This window comes from Helianthus annuus, chromosome 13 (assembly GCF_002127325.2).
Source record: "Helianthus annuus cultivar XRQ/B chromosome 13, HanXRQr2.0-SUNRISE, whole genome shotgun sequence".
NCBI classification, from domain to species: domain Eukaryota; kingdom Viridiplantae; phylum Streptophyta; class Magnoliopsida; order Asterales; family Asteraceae; genus Helianthus; species Helianthus annuus.
Window position 1 is genome coordinate 116,089,583 of NC_035445.2, and position 9,059 is coordinate 116,098,641.

The 9,059-nt window shown below is 41.6% G+C and overlaps 1 non-coding gene across 1 annotated transcript; it reads left to right on the top strand.

The window, feature by feature from the left end:
* Positions 1-6,460: 6,460 nt before the first annotated feature.
* On the top strand, positions 6,461-6,567 carry LOC118486107. The gene has a single exon (XR_004877963.1). It is a non-coding gene; the product is annotated as a small nucleolar RNA R71 (small nucleolar RNA).
* The last annotated feature ends 2,492 nt before the right edge of the window (positions 6,568-9,059 follow it).

Consider the following 9,059-nt stretch of genomic DNA (forward strand, 5'->3'; position numbering starts at 1 on the left):
GGAATCATGGAGTTTCCAAGCTTTCATGGAGGAATTGTTTGAAAAAAAAATTGAAAGAAGAGGAAATGAATGAGAAGGGAAGGGACAAGATGGTTCTTGGGAACCTTCTTTTAGAACTTACCTAGGATGGTATAAGTGAAGATCCCAGGAATCTCTGTCTTTTGAAGTGGTAAAAATGAGCAGGAATCAGGCTGCATTTAAAGAAAACGACAGCGCACTGGACACGGCCCCGTGTTGGCTGGACACGGCCCCGTGTGCAGAGGAAATCCTGACACATTTTGTCCGTATTCTGACAAAATCAGCAGAGAATCTTTTTAGGTGAGCACGGGGGCGTGTTGACCTGGACACGGCCCCGTGTCTGGAAGCTGTCTTATGGAGTTTCTTTAATTCGAGGGATCTTATTAATATCAGGTGGTTCCTTACTGGTTGGAACAACCCCAAAGTGCCTAAGATACCTTAATTGTCCTAGACTAAGGCGAGAACGCAAGAGGTTGTCGGTGAGGGTAATTCCTATTTTCATTCTAGGTGGACAAGTCCAACCCTTTCCCGGGCTCTCGTTAAAGAAGGTGTATGCCGAATCGCTCAGGTCTATGTATGCACCGAATGAAGTCGATGGAGAGTCCTTCATGGCACAATCGACACAGGGACGACTATCGTCCAAGTCTTCGCTAGGTATAAAGGTATTTTTGGAAGCAACGAGGTTGTTGGAATGCGATCCCAACATTTCTTCATGGTCATTGCCTTGGGGTGGATCAATGAAGTCCTTCCTAAGCTCTTTTGACCAATTTAAAATTAGATCTTCTAGTTGAAATAACTCGTCAAGGAGCATTTCTCCTAGAATATCTGGCTGGGCGCATTCGAGGGAGAGATAGTAACTATTTTTACTTTCGCCCCTCTTAAGGTTATAGGGAGTCGGTGGGTCTATATAGTGGGGCTTATAGTTTAGAAAGTAACATTCTAATTCTTTATGTTCGCCTCCACATAATTGACACCACGTACCATAAGAGTGACGAAAGTAAAAAGAATTACCATCACTCATGTTTGTGTCAGAAATTACCAACCGCCGGGATCTAACGGTTCTGTTTTCAGTAAGTGAATCTTGGGCACGGGGGCGTGTTGAGTGAGCACGGCCCCGTTTTCAGCTTACTGTCCGACTTAAAACAAGATTGCCAGTTCCAATGATTGAGCACGGGGGCGTGTTCAGCGGGCACGGCCCGTGCTGAGCTCTGCAGAAGCTGAAAAACTAAGAAAATCCTAAAAAATTAAAAAGAAAAATAAAAATATGATTAGGCCGTTGATTCCTAACTTTCTTAAAATCCTTGTGTCCCCGGCAACGGCGCCAAAAACTTGATGCGTGTCAGTGTGTATATATTTTAGATGTATATTTTAAGCCCTTTTTACACTTTTAGCCAAGTTTTAAATTTATAAAACACGATATTCACTAACACTAAACACACATATGGGCAAGTGCACCCATCGTGGACGTAGTATAGTGTTGGTAAGATACCGAGGTCGTCCAAGGACACAAGAGCTTTTAATACCGGTTTATCCTCAACGTCTAACCAAATCAAAATGTTTAGAAAAGATTTTTAAACTAAGAAAATAAAAACTAACTAAATGCTGAAAAATAAAATAAAAATAAAAACAGATAGACAAGATGAATCACTTGGATCCGACTCGTGTATTAGTATAACCTTTGATTATTTTCGCACTTTTGCACTTATTTAAGAGATTATCTTAGTTATTGTAGTAGGCCCCTCTTTTGAAGGCGACGTTACCCTCAACCCAGTAGTTTGAGTCAGCAAGGATACAATCCTAAAGGGTCGGATTATTGAAAGATAACGAATTAAGTTATTAATGCAAATTATGGTAGGCCCCTCTTTTGGAGGTGACGTTACCCTCGACTAAGTAGTCTGAGTCAGCAGGGATACAGTCCTAAATAGCCGGGTTATAGTATTAATAGTAGTTAACTTATGAGGGGGTCAAAGAGTTTGGATCCCCGCCATCCAATACCTATGGGTATTGAAGGAGATCCTACTAAATTTGACCCAGGTCCCTTGCAGGACCTCTAAACACTGAACAAGGACAAGACCCTTACCAAACCGTTCCCTTAACCCCCGACCGGGTAGCCAACATACCTCCATATAGACCGTGGAGATATGAATGGTGAAAATCTTTTATTTTATATAGACAGTAAAATAATGACAAGACACCACGGACAAACGATAAGGAAAAGTCACCTTCAACATAAGCAACTAGTTATTAAAGTCATTAATACAAAACCAAATAAAAAGTGCAAAAGATTAAAAATAAAAAGTATTATACTAAACATTTGTCTTCACCAAGTGATGTAAGAGACTTAGGCAAACATGGCCTTGATTGTCAAGAACTCTTACGATCAATCTTGGATCCCGAGACGACTCACACACTCTATGATAGACAATGGATAATGGTGGTGGATGATGGTGTTATGGTGGTGGTGGGTGGTGGATGAAGTGTGAGAGAGGTGGTGTGCCAAGGGATGAGTTGCAATGAAACCAATCACTCCTATTTATAGGCTGAACAGAAGGCTGGGCACGGCCCCGTGTCCGCTGGGCACGGCCCCGTGCCTGTCTGACATTCTCTCTCTTCATTAATTGTAATTCGCAATTACAATTAATGCGCCTACAGTACTTTCACCACGCCCCCGTGTTCACTGCACACGGCCCCGTGGTGGGCAATAGAAGCTTCTACTGGTTTGTCTTTTCTGCTGTTTCTTGGGAACGGCCCCGTGCTGGCTGAGCACGGGGCGTGTTCAGTCTTCTGCCTTCTCTATTTTGCTTGGGAGGATGCTGTCGAGGGGTCGGGCAATCCACTTATGTTCCTTTTCTTGTATTTATGTTAGATTTAGCTGTCTTTTTGCTTCTTTTGTTAATTTGAGCTCATTTAATCCTGAAAATACAAAAGGAAGACAAAAACACTCTTTTTCCAACATTAGTACTTAAAAAAGGTTAGTTTTATGCCTCATTTGATTTAATTTATATGTTGCATTTTGCATACATCAAATACCCCCACACTTGAATCTTTGCTTGTCCTCAAGCAAAACTCTTTAATATGTGGCTTACACTCCCAAATGGAATGGGTAGAAGAGAAGGTTTTGGCTTGTCATAGAGTGTCGGGAATCCAAGATCTTTATTGGGTTTTATTTTTATTTATTTACAATCCTATTCGTTATGATTTATTTTGAACGTTTCATAAGAGCAATTACTTACTTGGGCATAGCATGCCTTTTTAAAATTCCATTTATATACAAGTTCACATACCTCACGGGAGAAATCACTCACACTCGGCCGAAGGTGTATTATTATTATTTTTTTTTTAGTGAATCACTCGAGAGCGGCATGGAACTTATTCCGACCATAGGCTTGCCAAGCAATCAATCCTACTCCTTTTTAACTTTTTACCTTTATAAATATCAAGAGGACTTTTGGGTAAAGGCTTGGCTAAAGGTGGGTAGTTTGGTTAGTGGTTAGTAGAAAAGGGCGAAAATCGTAAAAAGCGTCGGTTTTCGTAAAACATTTTGTTTTAGTGACTTTTTATTCTTAATGAAGTATTTCTTCAAACAAGCTTTTGTTTTAAGAGCTTTGTTTGTTTATTTCTAACTTCATTGTTGTTTTTTTTATTTAGTCACATGAAAACCGAGCTTATTACTAAAATAAAGGGTAAAAAAAATAAAAAGGGTTTTTGGTGGGTAAAAGGGGTTTTTGGGGTGAGAAATGAAAAGGTTTAGGCTCAAAGGGGTTAACTAAGGGGAGTTTCTGGGTAGGTGAAAAGAAAAATAAAAATAATGGTTTTGAAAGAAAAAGGGTTAGTCCTAATGCCTCCATCATTTACTTACTTGGGTTTAAGTTGGTAAGGACCGGGAATGAATTGTCGTGGCAAGTTCTAGAGTCGTAAGAACCAAGCGGCTATTCACACAAGAAACGAAAAATGAGCATTTAGTTTAAAGATGTATATTTATATGCTCAATAAAGGCTCAAAACTCACTTTTTGTGGGAATGGGTTTTTCTATGTGATCAAGTATATATAATCGAATTTTAACTAAGCTTGCCATGCCGTTTCATAATTTTCTTATGTTGGTTCTTTTTATCACGACGCTATCGGTTGTAGATTTGTAAACATATAACCTTGTTAGTCTTAGAATTCCCAACTTAAACTTTAGACAAGTATAAAAATTGAAAATTTTTGAAAAAAAATTGGGGTGATTAGCGGTTCCAATAGAGTTTTGTGTAAGGCTTGTTATTAGGACTTGCAAAATTCAAGGTTTTAGCATCCCCCCACACTTAAATTACACATTGTCCTCAATGTGTCCCAAAAATAAATTTTTAGGTTGATTGAATGTGTAACATGGTGTTAAAAACAAAAATTTGTGTTACTGGCAGTCTGGACACGGCCCCGTGGTGACCGGGCACGGCCCCGTGTTCAGGTGCCAGTAACGATAATTAAAGAAAATAAACAGAAGGCTAGACACGGGGACGTGTCTGGTGAACACGGCCCGTGTCCAGTTACCTGAACTGGGCATTTTTCTGCAGGGGGTTCAGCACGGGGCCATGTGGGCTGGGCACGACCCGTGCTGAACCTTCTGTAATGGAGAAATTGTTGTCGGGTGGCCTTGTTCTTGTGCATGGGGCCATGTTTCTTGTTTCCCTTATCACCCCTTACCACCATGAGTGTGTTTTATTCCTGCAAATTAAAACTAAAAGATTAAACTAAACTAAGGATAATTCCACGGAATGCCTCCGTGGTGCGCGACGTTTATAAGGGTCCTTGGCCAGACCCAAGGTGAGGTTATATATTTTCTGAGTGGGATGTTTTGCATCCCATGTTGCACCGTCGGAGAGCAGCATCCAAACTCGAATCAATAACCTTCATGTAGTTGACCGGGTCATCGTCCTCTATTCTCTTCCCAACCCCGAATTTTACTTCCTCATCCCCGTACCTTAAGGTGAGCGTTCCGTCATTCATGTCTACCACTGCCTGTGCGGTGGCGAGAAATGGTCTCCCTAGTATGAGGGGGACTTCGGTGTCTTCTTCCATATCAAGTATGACAAAGTCGGCCGGGTAGACAAATTTGTTTACCTTGACTAGGAGATTTTCGATGACACCTTGCGGTAATTTGAAGGATGGATCGGCAAGTTGTATGCTCATTTTTGTAGGACTTGTTGTTCCTAGGCCGAGTCTTTTGAACATTGATGAGGGCATGAGGTTAATGCTAGCCCCAAGGTCGGCTAGTGCATTACGAACGGGGGAGTCCCCGATCGAGCAAGGAATCGTGAAGCTTCCGGGATCGATTTTCTTTTGGGGAAGTTTGTTGAGTACGAGGGCAGAGCATTCTTCACCTAAGTTAACTAATTGCAAAGTTTCAATTTTCCTTTTATGAGTGAGGAAGCCCCTCATGAACTTAGAATATTTAGGCATTTGAGTTAGGACATCAATAAAAGGAATGTTGACATGCAATTGTTTTAGTAGACTTTCGAATTTTGCGAATTGCTCATTGGTCTTTTGACGAATTAACCTACCGGGGTACGAAACTCGAGGAGCCTTGGTAGGCTCTGGTGATGGAGGGGAATCCTTCTCTTGTAGAGGCGGTGGTATAGTCTCCTCTGTAGGCGGTGGAACTTCCGTAGGCCTCACGGTGCGGTTTCGTAATGTGATGAGATGGACTTGCGCTTTTGGGTTTGTTTCGGTATTGCTTGGTAATGCGCCGTGTGGTCTCTTGGAAAAATTTTGGGCTAGTTGACTTATTTGTTTTTCTATGTTTTGAATACTAGCTTGTTGGTTTCTAAAATTTGATTCTAATTGTAGAAACCTTTCCGAGTTTTTCTTTTCAGTGTCGGAGATGAGGCGAGATATAGTATCTTCAAGCCTCTCTCGTCCACCTTGTTGTTGAGGGAAATTTTATGACTCATTTCTTGGTTGTTGAAAGTTTGTTCGTTGGTTTTGTTGGTTACTACTATTGCCGGGTTCTGTCCAACCAAGGTTAGGGTGATTTCGCCATCCTTGGTTGTAGGTGCCCGTTGGAGGACCCGACGGCCTAGGTCTATTATCAATGTAGCTTACCGACTCTTGTTGATCGCCTATCTCTTTCATACAACTCCAATTTTCATGTGGCCCACCACACCCTTCACAAGCCATAACTGAGACTGTTTTTGTCATTTCCAATTTTTTTATTTTCGAAGAAAGGGCCTCGATTTGGGCTTGTAAAGAAGTGCTTTCATCAACCTTATGGGCGCCCGGGGCAATATATTTATTGCCTCGGGGAGTGTGCCACTGAAAATTGGTTTGAGCAATTTCCTCAATTTGGTTATATATTTCATGCGTGCGGCGATTACCTAAAAGTCCCCCGGAGCTAGAGTCAAGTGTCTGCCTTGTGTGTGGCAACAACCCATTATAGAAAGTGGATACTTGTTGCCATATCGCAAGGCCGTGATGTGGACACTTTCGCAATAGCTCCTTGAACCTTTCCCAAGTTTCATATAAGGATTCCCCGTCCTCTTGTGAATATGTATTAATTTCAGTCATTAATTTAGCCGTTTTAGCGGGAGGGAAATACTTATATAAATTTTTTTGGGCTAGTTCATCCCAGGTGTTTACCGATCCAGCTGGGAGGGCGTTAAGCCAAGCTTTTGCTCGGTCTTTTAGTGAAAAAGGAAACATTCGGAGGCGGATGTCGTCATTTGATGCTCCATTGATCCGAAAAGTATCACATATTTCTAAGAAATTAATAATATGTAGATGGGGATCTTCGTCTGCAAGCCCATGGAAGGTTGCAGAGTTTTGGAGCATTTGTATCAAATGCGGCCGAAGTTCGAAGTTATTGGCTACAACATTCGGTTCATTGATAGCGGCGCCGAGGTTAACTACGGTGGGTCGTAGATAATCCATGAGGGTACGTTGGTCTGCCATTGGAAGTGGATTTCCCGAAACCTTCTCTTGGTTTTTGGCTTTTAGTCTTTTTCTGAGAAAGCGTTCGGGTTCTTCTAGAGTTCTTTTATGTCCTTATTAGAACTTGAGCTCATACACTACGTAGGGGTGGCGTCTGGTTCCAAGTCCTGCAATAAAATCAAAAAAGAATGCTGGTCAGAAGGTTCACCACGGCCCCGTGCTCAGTGAACACGGCCCGTGGTCGGAGTTACAGTGATTGTTTTCCAGATCCCAGTTACTGGAGAGTTGGACACGGCCCCGTGTTGCACCGACACGGCCCAGTGCTCAGCCTTCTGTAACTTGGAAAACTAAAAACTGCCAGTAACAACGCTGGGCACGGCCCGTGTCCGACCACGCACGGCCCGTGCTGAGCTCTGGAGAAGCTGAAAAACTAAGAAAATCCTAAAAAATTAAAAAGAAACATAAAAATATGATTAGGCCGTTGATTCCTAACTTTCTTAAAATCCTTGTGTCCCCAGCAACGGCGCCAAAAACTTGATGCGTGTCAGTGTGTATATATTTTAGATGTATATTTTAAGCCCTTTTTACACTTTTAGCCAAGTTTTAAATTTATAAAACACGATATTCACTAACACTAAACACACATATGGGCAAGTGCACCCATCGTGGACGTAGTATAGTGTTGGTAAGATACCGAGGTCGTCCAAGGACACAAGAGCTTTTAGTACCGGTTTATCCTCAACGTCTAACCAAATCAAAATGTTTAGAAAAGATTTTTAAACTAAGAAAATAAAAACTAACTAAATGCTGAAAAATAAAATAAAAATAAAAACAGATAGACAAGATGAATCACTTGGATCCGACTCGTGTATTAGTATAACCTTTGATTATTTTTGCACTTTTGCACTTATTTAAGAGATTATCTTAGTTATTGTAGTAGGCCCCTCTTTTGAAGGCGACGTTACCCTCAAACCAGTAGTTTGAGTCAGCAAGGATACAATCCTAAAGGGTCGGATTATTGAAAGATAATGAATTAAGTTATTAATGCAAATTATGGTAGGCCCCTCTTTTGGAGGCGACGTTACCCTCGACTAAGTAGTCTGAGTCAGCAGGGATACAATCCTAAATAGCCGGGTTATAGTATTAATAGTAGTTAACTTATGAGGGGGTCAAAGAGTTTGGATCCCCGCCATCCAATACCTATGGGTATTGAAGGAGATCCTACTAAATTTGACCCAGGTCCCTTGCAGGACCTCTAAACGCTGAACAAGGGCAAGACCCTTACCAAACCGTTCCCTTAACCCCTGACCAGGTAGCCAACATACCTCCATATAGACCGTGGAGATATGAATGGTGAAAATCTTTTATTTTATATAGACAGTAAAATAATGCCAAGACACCACGGACAAACGATAAGGAAAAGTCACCTTCAACATAAGCAACTAGTTATTAAAGTCATTAATACAAAACCAAATAAAAATTGCAAAAGATTAAAAATAAAAAGTATTATACTAAACACTTGTCTTCACCAAGTGATGTAAGAGACTTAGGCAAACATGGCCTTGATTGTCAAGAACTCTTACGATCAATCTTGGATCCCGAGACGACTCACACACTCTATGATGGACAATGGATGATGGTGGTGGATGATGGTGTTATGGTGGTGGTGGGTGGTGGATAAAGTGTGAGAGAGGTGGTGTGCCAAGGGATGAGTTGCAATGAAACCAAGCACTCCTATTTATAGGCTGAACAGAAGGCTGGGCACGGCCCCGTGCCTGTCTGACCTTCTCTCTCTTCATTAATTGTAATTCGCAATTACAATTAATGTGCCTGCAGTACTTTCGCCACGCCCCCGTGTTCACTGGACACGGTTCCGTGGTGGGCAATAGAAGCTTCTACTGGTTTGTCTTTTCTGCTGCTTCTTGGGCACGGCCCCGTGCTGGCTGAGCACGGGGCGTGTTCAGTCTTCTGCCTTCTCTATTTTGCTTGGGAGGATGCTGTCGAGGGGTCGGGCAATCCACTTATGTTCCTTTTCTTGTATTTATGTTAGATTTAGCTGTCTTTTTGCTTCTTTTGTTAATTTGAGCTCATTTAATCCTGAAAATACAAAAGGAAGACAAAAACACTCTTTTTCC